The sequence below is a fragment of the Squalius cephalus genome (assembly GCF_949319135.1).
Source record: "Squalius cephalus genome assembly, chromosome: 15".
NCBI classification, from domain to species: Eukaryota; Metazoa; Chordata; class Actinopteri; order Cypriniformes; family Leuciscidae; genus Squalius; species Squalius cephalus.
The window spans coordinates 26050620-26066611 of record NC_137136.1 but is presented as its reverse complement, the minus strand read 5'-3'; the positions used below and the strand labels follow the sequence as shown (position 1 = coordinate 26066611).

Below are 15992 nucleotides of genomic sequence, written 5' to 3'. Positions count from 1 at the left end.
TAAATATATTTAAAATATTTAAGAGTTTAACATTTTATCCAATATATTAAGACATTATGTGGACATAATTTACTGGGTTTTAGGAAAGAATATTTAATGGCTTTAATTGTAGTAGCCTAACTATATTTTAGCAGAAACTGTTCTGGTAGTTCTACTATTCCATTATGGTCATATGTCTTCTTACAGTCGGAAACATAGTCAAATAAAACCTTCTGATGGCAAAGTTACTCAATGACCTTTTGTACACGACCTAAATATCAGAAACAATATCTGGTAAGATTAAACCCATGGGCACGTTGGGGCTATCTTAATTGCCAAGAACATAATATACCGTTAATGTTTAACGAGTAGAGAGCAACAAAAATCGATGTGAAACGTGTTTTGTGTGTGTGTATACACACACAGCCATGTTGTCAGTAATGCTTTAACCGTGTGTACTCAGAGCTGTGTCACGCGCTAAGCTTATTCAACGCACACATTGGTTCGTGCGGGGGTCTGGCCAGAACGCGAAACGCTAGTGGCTGATGACGGGGTGGTGTTGGCCTGGATTGGGCGGAGACTTTAGATACTGACAGCGTCCAGCGCAGCCACACATACATACACATTTACAGTGAATAAGGCACGGTTCGTCTCCGCTATAGAAAGGTAAGCGATGAATTTTAGTTCTCACTCCTATATCGTTTTTTTTAGAAACGAGCGTTCACACCAAAGTTTGATCTGTGAGTGTGCACTGAGGGGGAAACGGGTGTAGGTTGCCCTAAAGAAGAACTTGTGAGTAAATAAGACCAGTGGGAGAGAGAGGGTTGAGAGGTGTGGCTATTCAGTCCTAGAATTCTAGAGAGTAAAGAAAACTTCAGTGTTGCAGCAGCAGAGTCAAATTTTATATATCAATGGTACACAGCTTGTAATTTACGCTGTACAATTTTTTATTTTTTATTTATTTATTTTTTTATTTTTTGTCAGATCACCTAAAATGGACTCCACGTGGCAATTAAATTGTATTATTAAGTTAAACCTTGGAATTGATTGATAGCTCCTACAAAAACCCCTTTTAATTGTCAGATCGGGTAAAAAAATTAAATAATAAATAAAGGTAAACCTGCCTGTTACCGCTTTATCACAGTGTAGAAATGTAACATGTAAAAGATTACACAATAGCCATAATGCCGAAAGTAAGCAGAACACCCTCGTAACTAGATAGGTCTTACATGTAATGCGAACTTGCAAGTGATGAAACTGCGCTTCCATAGAAAACAAAAACCGTTCGTAATCTTAACGGGAGGGATGTAAATGTTTCATATTTATTATTCATGGATATAATGTATATTTTGCGTATTTCTATGGTAAAATAAAAATTGTATTAAAATGTATAAAATCCGTTGCAGCTTCCTGTATGAAAAACACCACACACTGTATATGTTTTTATAATTACATTTTACAATGACAAAGATATTTTTAACAGCTCAAATATGTTGGCATTATTTAATCAAATATAGCCTACAGCTAGGAACTGTAAAATATTCAATCACTAAAATACCATTCTGTAATACTTCATTGTTATTTTTATTATTAGGCCTATTATTATTATTATCATTGTTGTTGTTGTTGTTGTTAGGGGCCAAGCACCGATGGTGCATAGGCACCTATTGTATCCGTTAGTGTTCTTCTTCTTCCACTCTTTGAAGTCAGTGGCAGCCCATAGAACCGTATGGTAAAAAGTTGTGAAATTTGGCACACAGATAGATGGCAGACAGCATTAACCATCAATTTTGGAGTCTCTAACTCAATCCCTCTAGTGCCATCAACTGTCCAAATTTCACTTACATTTATACTAATAACTTTTGAACAGTAGGGGCAAGAAACAATCATTTTTTTCCATAACATCATGAACATTTTTCTGGCATTTAGAATTTTCAGAAAAACCAAAATTTTCAAACACGTTCTAGACCAGGGGTGCCCATTCCTGCTCCTGGCGATCGACTGTCCTGCACAGTTCATCTCCAACCCTAATCAAACACACCTGAAGCAACCAATTAAGGTCGTCAGAGCACGGCAGGATCACTTGAAAATTAAAGGCAGGTGTGTTTGATTAGGGTTGGAGATGAACTGTGCAGGACAGTCGATCGCCAGGAGCAGGATTGGGCACCCCTGTTCTAGACGGTTAGTCCAATTTTCACCAAAATTGGCTCAGATCTTCTTCAGACCATGGCGACATAAAATATGGAAATCAAGTTGATTTGTCAAGCCATTCTTGAATAAACGAAGCTCTTCAAAACGAAGAGCACGCCAAAATGGATGTTAGTCTACATCTCTGCAGGCCTGAGGGTGCCTGCACAGTTTTGGCACAGTGCCACTTAGAAAAATTGCTATTTTTGCTTATTACTTCCGAACGGTTTGACCAAAAATCACAAAAGCTCTTTAGATTTGGTATAGCATGCCGAGTCAAACGATACCCGTTTTAGATGGTGGCAATTTTGAATTTTGTTGTAAAATACTATATTTTACGAAGGCATTAGTGTTTTGTTAAGAAACTTGGTAAGTGTCATTGCCACCATGCCCTGATGGTACTCAAAAAGTTTCAGGAATGTGCCATCTTGTGGTCAAGAATATAACGAAATTTCCAAAAATGCTAATAGCTTTTGATACATTTTGCCAATTGTAATGAAACTGGTCTTAATAGATTACTTGGGTAATGCTGAGAACATAGATACCAATTTTGCCATAGTCGGCCGAACTTCCTGTCCGGCATTTTGATTTTCTTTAAAAACCTACTTTTTTGAACTCCTCCTAGACTATTTCTCAGATTTTTATGAAAATGTAATCAGATCATCCTCACACCTTGCTGACGGAACACGGAATTCAATTCAATTCATCAAACCATTCTCATTTAACGTGAGAATTTCTACAAACACACCAATATGGACGTGAGGCTATATCTCCGCACCACTTTAATGTATTCTGAGCAAACTTGATGTGTGTTATGACTATCATGACCTAAGTGTACCTGAACAATTTGGCACAGTGCCAACTAGTAGTCACGATGCTTTATTTTTTATTTTTTTTGTTTATAACTATTGAACAGTTTGGTTAAAAATCTCACATAATGTGTCAATAAAATGTATAATAAAATGTGTCACCCAACACTGAGTACACCGGACCAATTTGGTGTTAGTGCCACCTATTAGTCAGAAGTAATAATCAATTATGTCACGTAAATGTAACAAAAGATACAGTAGTTGTATCTGTATAATGACATGTTTTACATGCTTCCTTTTGTGGCGCTTTGGCACAGATATCATCTTTTAGAAAGCCAAACTGGAAATAAAGAGATGGTTCACCCAAAAATGAAAATTCTGTGGATCATAAAAGAAGATATTTTAAGAAATGTAGTGTAAGTCAATGGTCACCAAAATTGTTTAGTCACCAACATTCTTCAAAATATCTTCCTTGTGTTCTGCAGAAGAAAGAAAGTCATACAGGTTTGGAATGACATGAGGGTAATTAAATGATGACAGCCTGTTTTTTGGGTGAACTATGCACTTAAACAGTTCTGATCATGTGACTATTTACATCAGTTAAAATGTTCAGTTAAATCAGGACTGTCTGCACATTCATTTATAGTGGACAACTGTGTAAAATACTTCAACAATTTAAACTTAGATAACAAATGTTACTGGTGAGATTAAATGGGTTAAAAAAACGTTTTGTAGTCCTGATGAGGAATACCACAAGGTCCTGTTCTAGGTCCTATTTCATTCTCAGGAGGTTCCTCCACTGACGGGCTGAGACTAAAGACACGGTTCAGTTTTGAGGATGAAGCTTTTAGGGGTGGGGCTATTGGAAGAGGAGGAATTGTTTGCTGTGTATTGGAGAAAGTCAGCTGAGAGATAGAAACATTGTGGATGCATGCATTGGGATAATAGAGATCCAGAAGCAGGAGCAGTTATGGAAAAGCAGTCTTGTAATACTACGTGTGCATTTAGCTCTCTGTGACCGGGCTGACGCAGGGCTTTTTTACACACGCCAGACACCGGTAAGTTCAGATTCATAAATGCTTTTAAATGTGTCCACAATGATTTAAACCCCTGTTTAAAGAGCATGACAAAGTTAAAAAAGCTTTGAATGGTGATTCATTCACTGTGTAGTGCTGAAGGAGTGTCGAAGGGGGGTTGTGTGTATAGATCAGAGTGGGGAAGGTTTGTGTTAAAGTGTTTTGCTCATTATTAATCCATTAATACAAGAGGGAAATGCAATGTAGAAACATATTCTGAGTTCTTTCCATCCTCATGGACAGTCACATCATGTATTTATCTTGGCCAGGACACTCATGTAAAAGAGACTGTAATCTCATCAAGGTTCTCTCCTGGTTAAATAAAGGCTAAATAAAAAATAAATAAAACTTTCTGACAACCTTTATGAGGCAAGTTGTTCACTAAGATTGAGCTGCTTCATTAATTGTACAACCAAAATACCTCTAAAATATATTTTTTTCAATGAATATGTTTTCAATTTTGATAATTGCTATCACACATACCTGCTTGCTGTAGTTAATTGTCATACTGCAGTTTCTTGTAAGTCCTTATGGTAAGATATTGAACATATAAATATAACAGATTTGTGTTCTTTTAATCAGCTAATTATTGATATAATATATGTGTTGTATCATTTTCTGTGTGTTGGTTAATGCAATGTGATGGTTGTCTAGATCGATGCCTTTAACTGGACTGTTTTTGCTTTTTGGATGGGGTTACATCAGACCTAGTAACAATTGTGCAATTTTACATGCATATGACACATTAACAGTTCACCAATTCTGTCATCAATTACTCATGCTCAGTCATCTTTGAAACACAAATGAAGATATTTTTAATGAAACCTGATAGATTTATCTTTACCTGTAGATGTTTAAAGATGAACACAAGTCTTGGGTACAGACTTGGGTACGACAGCGTAGTAATTAATCATCTTTATTTATATTTATTCCTTATGTATTTGTGAGGTAGCTATTACATTATTAGCGTTTAACCGAAGACGTTACAAAAAGGTGTTTATCTTGTTATTATAGTTAAAGCATTTGTCAACTGTGAAACATTTAAATGTGTATTACATATGCTTTATAAGCCTTGGTTGTGGCAAGCAAAGTTTAAGTAGCTTACTTGGAAAAATGACCACAGTTATAGTTGATAAAGGATAATTTATGGTGTCTTGTGTAAATTAATTATGAATAAATGTACCATCGTTGGTTCTCATCATTCACCATTTGCAGTAAAGTAAAAAAACATATACCTTTGTCAATTACACTGTCGTGTTTTAAATAAAATGAAAAAGATTTTCTGAATAGTTTTTCATCAGTACTCTGTTGGCATCTGTGTTGTGATCTGGAACTTTAAAAATAAAGTTCTTCCACGCTTTCCTAATGTTAGGATCACGAGGAAGGCAATGCAAAGACTCTTTTCCCACAATTTGGCACTGCAAAATCTCTTGGTTTGTTGCTTGAATAATCCTGTGTTTGCATCACTCTTGTATTTACTCACCTCCTACTACATGCGCAAATCGTTGGGCTGGGCTAATGAGGCAATGACGTAGAAGTAGGCATTGATTTTCTTCTGCAGAGGCGATCTTTCGTTGCACTATGACATCATACTGAGACAAAATATGAAACGAACCATTTTGGCAGCTTGGTTTCAATAAAAGCAGTTTTTGGACTTACAAGGAAGTTTTGAGTTCTAAAACTTACAGGATGTTTTTTTTTATATAGTGCAGTGACCTTCTTATATGTCAATTGAGTTCTCAATTCATGATCCCTTTGACAAATTCCAATAAATGGACAAAAAGGTCTTGACTCCTTTTACTTACTTTTACTTAACAAGATACTTGCTGCAGAGGGAATTGATCATGAACCTCATGGCCGCCACTTTCAATGGCCGGCCACCTTCATGGACGCATTCCATTCTATCTTGCGTCATTTTGCTATCATTCATAGTTTCCTATACAGTGTTAATACCCCCGGACTGAGGCGGGGTTGTGACACTATAGACCCAAGCCTGGACACCACAGTTCAGCCAGTGGAAATCCCTGCTGTTCATTCATTCAACTATTATGTACATTGAGTTAGTGACTGATAAGGGATGATTATGGGTGCTGTGGTCAGAGCGATCTGTCCTAGTGCTTAATAATACCACGTTTCACTGGATCAGGCTGTCCTGTGCATCATGAACTAAAGTTTTATGCAACTCATCATTGGTGTGCTTACATCTTTCTTCCTGGCTTGTGTTGAGTGTTTTTTTTTCTTACTTCAGTACTGGATGAACTGTTTCTTGCATGTCCTGGAAGTTTAAGAGGGATTGCATTTCCCCAACCCTACTCAAATTATTTTGTTCTTATCTAGACTGAAATGTTCCCATCTTTAGTATCAACATTTAGTCATCATACAGTTGTCATGGTGAGTTTGACCCAGAATTAGTATTGCTGTGATTATTATTCTGCTGCATGGAGCTTCACAGACTGTCTTTTGCAGTCATGTTGTGTTGGAATTACTGTAATTACAAGATACCAACTCAGCGATTCTACTTGTAGGAAACGTCCTTGGATTTGTTACTGTGGCAACAATCATAACACCAACATGGATCTATGTGTCACTTGGTTGTTAATGACAACAAATTATTTAACCACTATGTTAATTCACTTCTATATGTGTGCACAAATTGTTTAAGAACAAAGCAAGCACACAATTGCCATTAACTATAATCATATGATGTATCAAACAGAAGGAACCAACTGTGGATGCCTTTGCCCTTTTGCTTCTGTTTACATCACGTTACAACACTGTCAAGGAGAAAAATAGACAAGCTTTCCAAGTTGTAATTATGAATCCATTGAAGACCTGAATGGTTCTTAGTCGGAAAAACGGATAATTATAGTAATTTAGATGATGTGAACAATCAGTTAATGTCTACAGTAGTTCAAATTTATATTTAAAATTTACTCCACGCAAAACTGCTTACCCAATACTGTATTTATGTAATCAAAATGGATGTGAAGTTTTATTTTTATTTTTTATATTTATTCTTTTGCATTTATATTTTATATTTTTATATTTCTTTTTATATTTTAGAGACTTGTTAGCTCGTCAACAAAAACTGTTAAATTTCGATTCAACCCACATTTATTTATTTTTTACCGCTTTTCCCAATACATTTCGTTTCAAAGCAGCTTTACAGAAAATGCATGTGTCTACATTACAATGTCTGTTATCAGAGGTGACTGTGTCCAAGTAATGCATTTCAGATATACAAATCATGCAATTAGCTAACATCTTGTATTAATTTTAGGCAGAAACATAGAGCTCATTGAAGTAATTATTACAAGTTGTGAACATAATGATTACAATAGACTGTATAGAAAATGTAGCATTGGTGCATGTTGATTCAGAGTTTGCGTCATCTGAAGTCCTTGCAGGGCTTGGAGTCATCTCTTCACATGTGTTGGGTTATTTGAAGTTAAGAGGCTGGATCCAAACTGGAGCTGACATACTCTCTAGTTACCTCAGGATGGGCATCCTGAGATAAAACAGAAAAGCAAATGGAAAATAATTAGTGTAGCTGCTTTTCATAACATTTCAAGCAAAGATAATCATGTGCATTTGATCTGATATAACTAGAGTACAAGGTTATGAGATGTATTTTGTTAATGCTTGACTAAAGAGATGTGTCTTTACTAGTCTAGTTTTAAACTGGGATTGGTTCTCTGAGTCCCGAACATCGAAGGCTATTCCAGAGTTTAGGAGCCAAATGTGAAAACGCTCTCCCTCCTTTAGTGGACTTAGATATCCTAGGTACTAGCAAAAGTCCAGAGTTGTATGACCTTAAAGAGCTTGATGGGCGACAGAAAATCGGTTAAATAGTTATAGGTCAGTAGCAATACTTTGTAATCGATAAGGAACTTAATAGGTAACCAGAGATCAGAGATGATACATTTAATACATTTCTCAAAAAATTAAATAAATTGTCTTGACCTGGTAAGAACTCTAGCAGCTGTATTTTGGACTAACTGTAGGATGCAGGACAACCAACCACCTAGTAGTGCATTACAGTAATCCAGTCTAAAGGTCATGAATGCATGAACAAACTTTTCTGCTTTTCTTTTCTGAACAAACACATGTAATATGATTTTCGAAAGACAAGTTGCTGTCAAATATAACACCCAGGTCTTTAACTGTAGAGGATGAAATAACAGTACATCCTTCTAAATGCTAAATGTATTCTAAGAGATTCTGTGTTCAGGTTTTTGGTCCAAAAAGTAATACCTCAGTCTTATCTGAATACCCTAAATACCCTCTCAAAACAAAAATCCTTTTATGCAGTACTGCATTTTACTGCACAGGAAGCCCTTTTCCTCCCTTAACTCGATGTTCATTGCCGAAATTAAAGAGCGAACAAACTTTGCCCACCCATACAGCAAACATGTGCACAACTATAAGAGCTTCAGTCCCATTCTTTATTCAAATTGCATAAGAGCCTGTTCCTCGTTGTCCAATGAATCTCTCATCCAATTAGTGATTGTCCATGTTTCCAAAAGCTTTTCTCCCTGGTTGCCCATTCAGCCATCTGATGACATGACGCTTTCTTATAGCGTCCTCTGCGCAGTCACTCCAAAATAATGGAGTTGCCCATTAATAAAGAAATCAGGATGAGCAACTGAGGTGTGACCGTTGTGCTGTCGACCAGTGCCTCATTTAGAAGATTCACATGAAAATCATGGGCATACTGAATTACTTACCATCTTCGTAACATTTTATTATTCAGTGCTGGTTCTTGATAATCTTTTGCTAATGTTATTGCTTGTCAAGATTTATGAATAAATTAACACATTCCCTAGATTCATTCCCAAGGAGTTGCAGGAACTTCCATTGCTATGAAGGTAACTCGACTCCCACTTGGCCTTTATCAGGTCACTAAGCCCTGGGTCCAAGATTATTGACCCCTGCAACTTGTCTTGTGTTAATTGTATAAAAAGTATACAATATTCTTCTTTTTTTTTTACAATGAAGAGAATCTCCCTTACTATCTTGTTCTCTCAAAGGCTATATTAACAAAGCAGTAGAATATTGTTGTCACATCCATTGTATATGTGGTTGTCAATCCCAAACACTGATTGTGAGAGTAAAATGAAGCCAGACATCACTGCTCTGTTGCAATAGCAAAGCGTGTTTGTTTTGAGAGATAAAGTTGGCAAACAGCCCAATTTTTGTTCTCTTAGTATTTCTGTCTTTAATAACCTGCATGTATGTACAAGCATCATGACACAGAGCTCATTCTTTGGGACTGAGTAGAGATCTGATATCTAGGGCTGTCAAAAAAGTTATTTTAGAAAATGTCAGCTTCTCCTTCAAGAGATATAGTGGTGTTTGGGGGTGAGTACATCTGCAGCTTTAAATAATGTCTCCTATATGTTTCTTTAAAAAAAAAATTTGCTTCCGCCATGTCATAAAATCATGGATATGAAACGTGTGAAAGACAGGTACTAGATCAGAGCAATAAAGCAACTGACAACGATTTGGAATCAAAATTTAATAATGTGCCTCAAGTAAAAAAAAAAAAAAAAGGAAATAAGGACTCACTACGATCAAATGTAGTCCTGATGGAACAGGGCAGTTCTCCACAATTCCCTAATTTTCACATCAAATAATATCCAGTGTCTTGTATCCCTAGTCCACATTCAAATATTAGTTTAGTATACAACTTAAGCTTTAGTGTTAGTGATCAGTACTGCTCCTGGAAATCCACATTTTTAGGTAGAGTTCCAGCTATGTACAAACTATTGAGCGAACTGGTCAAGTTGTGTCACAGTGTGTATATGTATGCACTTAAACTTTGCTGGTGATTGTATTTTGAGTAAGTAGTTAGTTTGTAAGATTTAGCACATGCATTATTCTTGAAAATGTCACTTTTTACATTTTATTTAATTGTTTATTTTGAATGAATATATGTGTATAATATCAGTTTAGTTGTTTTGTTTTAATTTTTAATACATAGTTTTTATTCAGTTAACATCACATTTCTATCTGCTTATGTAGATATTATATTTTATTTTTATTGTTTTATTTAAAACTAACATTTATTTATTTATTTATTTCAAATATGTTTGCTAGCTTTTGTCCTATAGTTTTTAAAGGTAATAAATTGGTCTTTACACCACATATGTCTGCATTTGCTTCTCAGCATTTTATTTAAATTCAATTAATGAGTTTAGTATGACTGGAAAAGCCAAAGGTAAACCCTCCTCCTCTTCCAATTACGCAAGGGTTTTTTGGAGAAACTGAATAGCTGAAAAAGCATGTATGCCCGATTTTAATCTTGAATTGAGACAGCTTTTTGCAACTTTCACTTGAAAACGAATGGTATCTTAGAGAAGGGTTGAAACTAAACTCTGAAGGAAAGGCAGATGTCCAGCCGCAGGATTGTCGTCAGATAAACTGTTCTCGGCAGCAGACCAGTACATGTATTGCTCAACATGCTGTATCTTCGTAACTATCTGAAGACAAACTGTTTTCTTGGTCCCAGCGATCTTGTGGAACAATGTTTTTTCTACAGTAAGAATCTTCTTTACACCTTGCATCTTTTCCTCGATCTGTATGGGTTTTCCCTGATGCAAGGAAGCATCCCTAAAACAACAGGCTACACTGTGGGGAAGTATGATGTGCTGAGTTAGGTTTGGCTAGGTTCAACCCAACACTTCTTAGAAGTTTTCATCTTCATGTATTAGAAAGATTTATGGAATGTGTGTGTCATTCTTGATTGATGCTCCTATTTCTCCTGTAATGGAGAACTGTAAGCCCTATTGAACTTCTAGATGCCTCTTTGTGGCCTTTCTTTCAATGACTAGGCTATTCTTTCTTGGACTCACAGCTTTGGACTGCCCAGTTCTGGATAGATTCACAGTCATTGCACATTAGCCACAATTAACTTTACTCGCTTTGTATATAAGTTTACTGGTTTTGCTGAAGGATATTGTTTTATGACTGCTTGAAAAATGTTACTGGGTCTTGTTGGTTGACATGTGGTTTACTTTAGGCATTCTTACAGTCAAGAACAGACTGTTCATTTGAGTTCAAGTCCAGGCTGAGACCTGCATAGGTTGAGTCCATGACATTATGAAAATATGGCATTGGTCTCAGGCTCAAGACTGAATATGTTTTTGGACTCCAACTACAACACTGGTTTTAGGTGTCTTAAAGGGTAAAAGACTTATGTGGTCATGCATTTTTTGTTTATAAAATTTCTTTATTTTACATTATGTAATTATGTAATTATACAACACTTTTTAGTTAATGCGTTTCAAATATGCTTTAATATGTCTAATACATCACAATCATACTGTACATCATATTATATATTTCAAGTCCAAGGTTCACACGCATTATAAGGGTCCAAAATGAACACCTGCTAAGCACCCAATGTAAAGGTAAGAACAAATTGGCTTTGACAAGTAAATAAAATGAGTTACGGATCAGTTGGGTAACTGATAACTGATCAAAATAATATATGGTTTAAATCAGATTGTAAGATTGATTGGCTGACCCTCCCTGATGTAATCAAGCTTAAATTCCATGTTGCGATGTGGAATATTCCATGCATTAAAGGGATAGTTCACCCAAAAATGAAAATTCTGTCATCATTTACTCACCCTCAAGTTGTTTCAAACCTGTAAGAATTTATTTTTTCTGCTGAACACAAAAGAAGATATTTTGAAAAATGTCTATGGAACTATGGAAGTTAATGGGGTCCATCAACTGTTTGGTTACAGACATTTTTCAAAATATCTTCTTTTGTGTTCAGCAGAAAAAAGAAATTCTTACAGGTTTGGAACAACTTGAGGGTGAGTAAATGATGACAGAACTTTCATTTTTGGGTGAACTATACCTTTAAAGCCAGAATAAAAATAAATAAATACAAGCACTGCTTTTTTGTTTTTGACAGGCACATCTCCCTTTCGTATAGGAACTTTGACACTGCATCATGGCGTTGACGCTATGGGAAAGCTTCCACTTGACCCGTTGTCTGAAGTATGTGTATACACATGCCAATTCAATTGGCTGAGCATATGGCGTTATGACGTGGCACAGTGTGCTAAGTAAGCACCCTCAAACGCAAGCAAGAGCACACATATTGGTGAAAAAGATTTGGCAAACGCTCCAGTGCATATTTGTGTTTGCGCTCTGGAGAACGTCAAATGTATCTATTTACAAAGTGTTTTTGCAGCGGTGAGCAAAGTAGCCAATCACAGACATAGTTGTGGCCAATCAGTGGTATTTAATGGCCAATCAGTGGTATTTAAGTTTAAGTCAGAATCCACTCGCCGCTCAAAGCGGCAGATTTTTTATTCAGTGCTGAGTTATGCAGGCTTACGAAACCTCTCATTAACGTGTAGACACTTCTGTTGCCTTTGGCTTGCTCAGTTGGGGATACTTAATTTAATCAATCAATCAACAATACTATTGATCAGCATTACCAAAGTGGACGTTTTACACTAGAAACAAACACTGATGTACTATTTTATTTAATACTGTGAAGCTGCTTTGATACAATCTGCATTGTGAAAAGCGCTATATAAATAAAGTTGACTTGACTTGACTTGACTTCTTTGATTACAGTATAATGGAACTTTGTGAGATTGCGATGAACTGACAAAGCGACAGCGTTTTAGTGAAGGGAACTGTCTTGGCTCGCTTTTCAGGTTACAGCCAATATAATAAATTGATTAAAACAATTTTTTTCTTGCTGTTAAGAGGGAACTGTCTTGGCTCGCTTTTCAGGTTACAGCCAATATAATAAATTGATTAAAACAATTTTTTTCTTGCTGTTAAGAGGACCAACGGCCAATTGCATGCTTAAAATTTCAGAAGTGACATCTACATATAAATGCTGGATTCACTCTGCACGTGACAGAAATATACAGCAAAATATTTTTGATATTCTATTCCAATTATTGGTAAAAATTATGACTTGTAAACAGGGTTTGAAATTAACACCAGCCAACCTGTCAAATGTGGGTAAAAATTAACTTTGGCGGGTAAGGAGAAGATGAGAATGAATGAGGTAGGGAGGAGATTGTTGGATGATATACAGGTGCTGGTCATAAAATTAGAATATCATCAAAAAGTTGATTTATTTCAAGAATTCAACTTAACAGGTGAAACTAATAGACTCATTACATGCAAAGTGAGATATTTCAAGCCTTTATTTGTTAACATTTTGATGATTATGGCTTACAGCTTATGAAACCCACAAAATCAAAATCCCAGAAAATTAGAATATTACATGAAATCATACAGTAATTACACAGTGATACCATGGTCATTGAACCAGGTTTTGGTTCTTTTGGCAGTGTGGGCAGGTGCAAATCCTGCTGGAAAATGAAGGAAGCATGAAGTGCTCTGAAAATGTCCTGGTAGACGGCTGCGTTGACTCTGGATTTAATAAAGCACAGTGGACCAAAGTCCTCTTTTCTGATGAGAGCAAATTTTGCATCTCATTTGGAAACCAAGGTCCCAGAGTCTGGAGGAAGAATGGAGAGGCACACAATCTAAGATGCTTGAAGTCCAGTGTGAAGTTTCCACAGTCTGTGTTGGTTTGGGGAGCCATGTCATCGGCTGGTGTTGGTCCACTGTGCTGTCCACTCAACGTAGCCGTCTACCAGGACATTTTCAGAGCACTTCATGCTTCCTTCAGCAGACAAGCTTTATGGAGATGCTGACTTCATTTTCCAGCAGGATTTGCACCTGCCCACACTGCCAAAATAACCAAAACCTGGTTCAATGACCATGGTATCACTGTGTAATTACTGTGTGATTTCATGTAATATTCAAATTTTCTGGGATTTTGATTTTGTGGGACTGATCCCGGCAATGTTACTAGGTCCCCATCCTGGCATCGATCCTGGCATCAATCCCAGGACGTGTTTGCGTTCACACAGAAGGCACTCTAGCAATTTTACGGCAATTTCCCGTGATCAACGCGCTGTGTGAAAGGGGCTTATGCTACATTTTGCAGCTCTTGACCAGCTGATGGAGGCAGGCTCATGTCATATTTGATGGTGTGAGTGACAAAATTACACAGTGCAGTTGGAAATATTTATGGCTGGTAATTTTCTAATGTATCCACGATTTTAAGACATAGGATAGGCCCGGTTTCACAGACAAGGCTTAGACTAAGCCAGGATTAGGCCTTAGTTTAATTAGGACATTTAAGTAGCTTTTATAAACGTGCCTTAGAAAAAAAAACATTACTGGTCTGCATCTTGAGACAAAACAGTGGCACTGACATATTTTAAGATATGTCAGTGCAAGTTGCTTTCAGTTAAAACAGCTCAAACATGTATTTTAGTCTAGGACTAAGCTTAAGCCTTGTCTGTGAAACCGGAACCTACTGAAATCCTTCTCAGCTTCTGTTTAGTTCTTTGATTACAATTAAACATTTCAATTCTTGTCCAATCAGAAACTAAAGATTAAAAACCCCGAGATTAGTGTTGGTAAGGGTCCCGTTGCTCCTGACCCCTGCTCATTTAATCTGCAATGGGAGGAGTCAGAGAGGAAAGGGTGTGGGAAACAGCTTATAAATATTCATGACTTGCTGCATTTGGAAGGCCCCTTTCCTTCTGGACACACAGCTGGACAGAGCAGCTTACATTCCAGCGTCCAGGCACTCCAACCAGGCACTCTCTCTTTCTCATCCTTGCTATCTCTCTCTTTCTCACTTTTTATTGCTGTCCTATTTTCAGCTTGTCTCTCTCATCTCTGCACTTTGCCCTACAAATCAATGCATACCATTTTGCGGCTCTCCTCCCAGTACTTTATGTGGAAAGAATGTGCTCCCAGCATTCCTGAGGAGATGGTGCATTTTGGCTAATGGTCTCCAGAGTATTCCTAGGATGTTGCATTGGAATGTTGGAGTTGGCCAGAACTGAGATTATTTCTCAATGATGTTTATATATTTAAAATGATAACAGAATGTAGAGTTGATCAAGTTTTCAATTTACATGTCTACAAACAAAGGTAAAACAATGGGAAAATGTTTCTGTTACAATCAAAAACTGTACAGTACCAGTACAGTAACCAGCTGTAAATTAAATCAATTAAATATTAATTTATTAATAATAATTTTAATATTATAATAAGGTTGATCTTACATTAACGTTCAAAAGTTTGGGGTCAGAACGATTTTTTAAGGTTTTTGAAAGAAGTCTCTAATGCTCTTATACTTTTTAACAGTACTGTATGTCTACTGTATGTCTATCTGTTTTGCGAAATGATAAGTCATTTTATGGTTGTCTGTGGGTTTGGGATCATTTTTAGATTGAACAGCTAAGTAAAAACCACACCATGATTGGTAACTTCAGTGAGGTGCGTGTGTACCCCATGGCAATGTGTTTTTATACTGGATGGACTATAAATATCCCACATATTTTCATGAGTGCCCCATTTAGAAAGAAAGATTTTTTTTAGCCTGTAGAATGCAAGGAATTTATGAGGGGTGCAAAAGCACTAAATAAGTTTGAAAGTCAACATACAGTGTATCCCAATAGATCCCAACAGAAGTGGTTATTGCAGTGAGCCTAATTTCCACCTTTTTCTTTATCAGTATTCCCTATTACGGTTATGCATTCCATGCATTTTGGCCTAATTTCTGAAATTTGTGAAAAGGTTCACTTTACACTCATGTTAAGTGGCTGTGTGTATTTAAAAACTGCCTTTGTGGCATTCAAGTGCCACATTCCTTTTCACTGTGTGTTTTCTCCCTAGTGCGATGAATCTCTGTGCATATTTTAGGGAATAGTTGTGATGTTTTGTGAATTAAAGGATTTAGTGTTCTGTTTCTGCTCCATGTCGTGGATGAATACAAGCGATGAGATTTATTTTATAGTGTGAGAACTGAGTATTACTGAGAGACATGCTGTGAATGTGCAGATGTGTTCGGGAAGAGTTGAGTTGAGTC

At 36.6% G+C, this 15992-nt stretch overlaps 1 protein-coding gene across 2 annotated transcripts in view; it reads left to right on the top strand.

Annotated features, from left to right (window-relative positions):
- The first annotated feature begins 545 nt into the window (after positions 1-545).
- Positions 546-15992, top strand: part of grb10b (growth factor receptor-bound protein 10b) — a 146092-nt gene continuing 130645 nt past the window's right edge. The window contains exon 1 of one of the 2 annotated variants that reach the window (XM_079895808.1): positions 546-645. The gene's annotated coding sequence lies outside the window, so the exon portion shown is untranslated. Of the gene's footprint in view, positions 646-3882; positions 4034-15992 lie in introns of those variants that run through there. The other variant, XM_079895809.1, reaches the window with a different exon arrangement.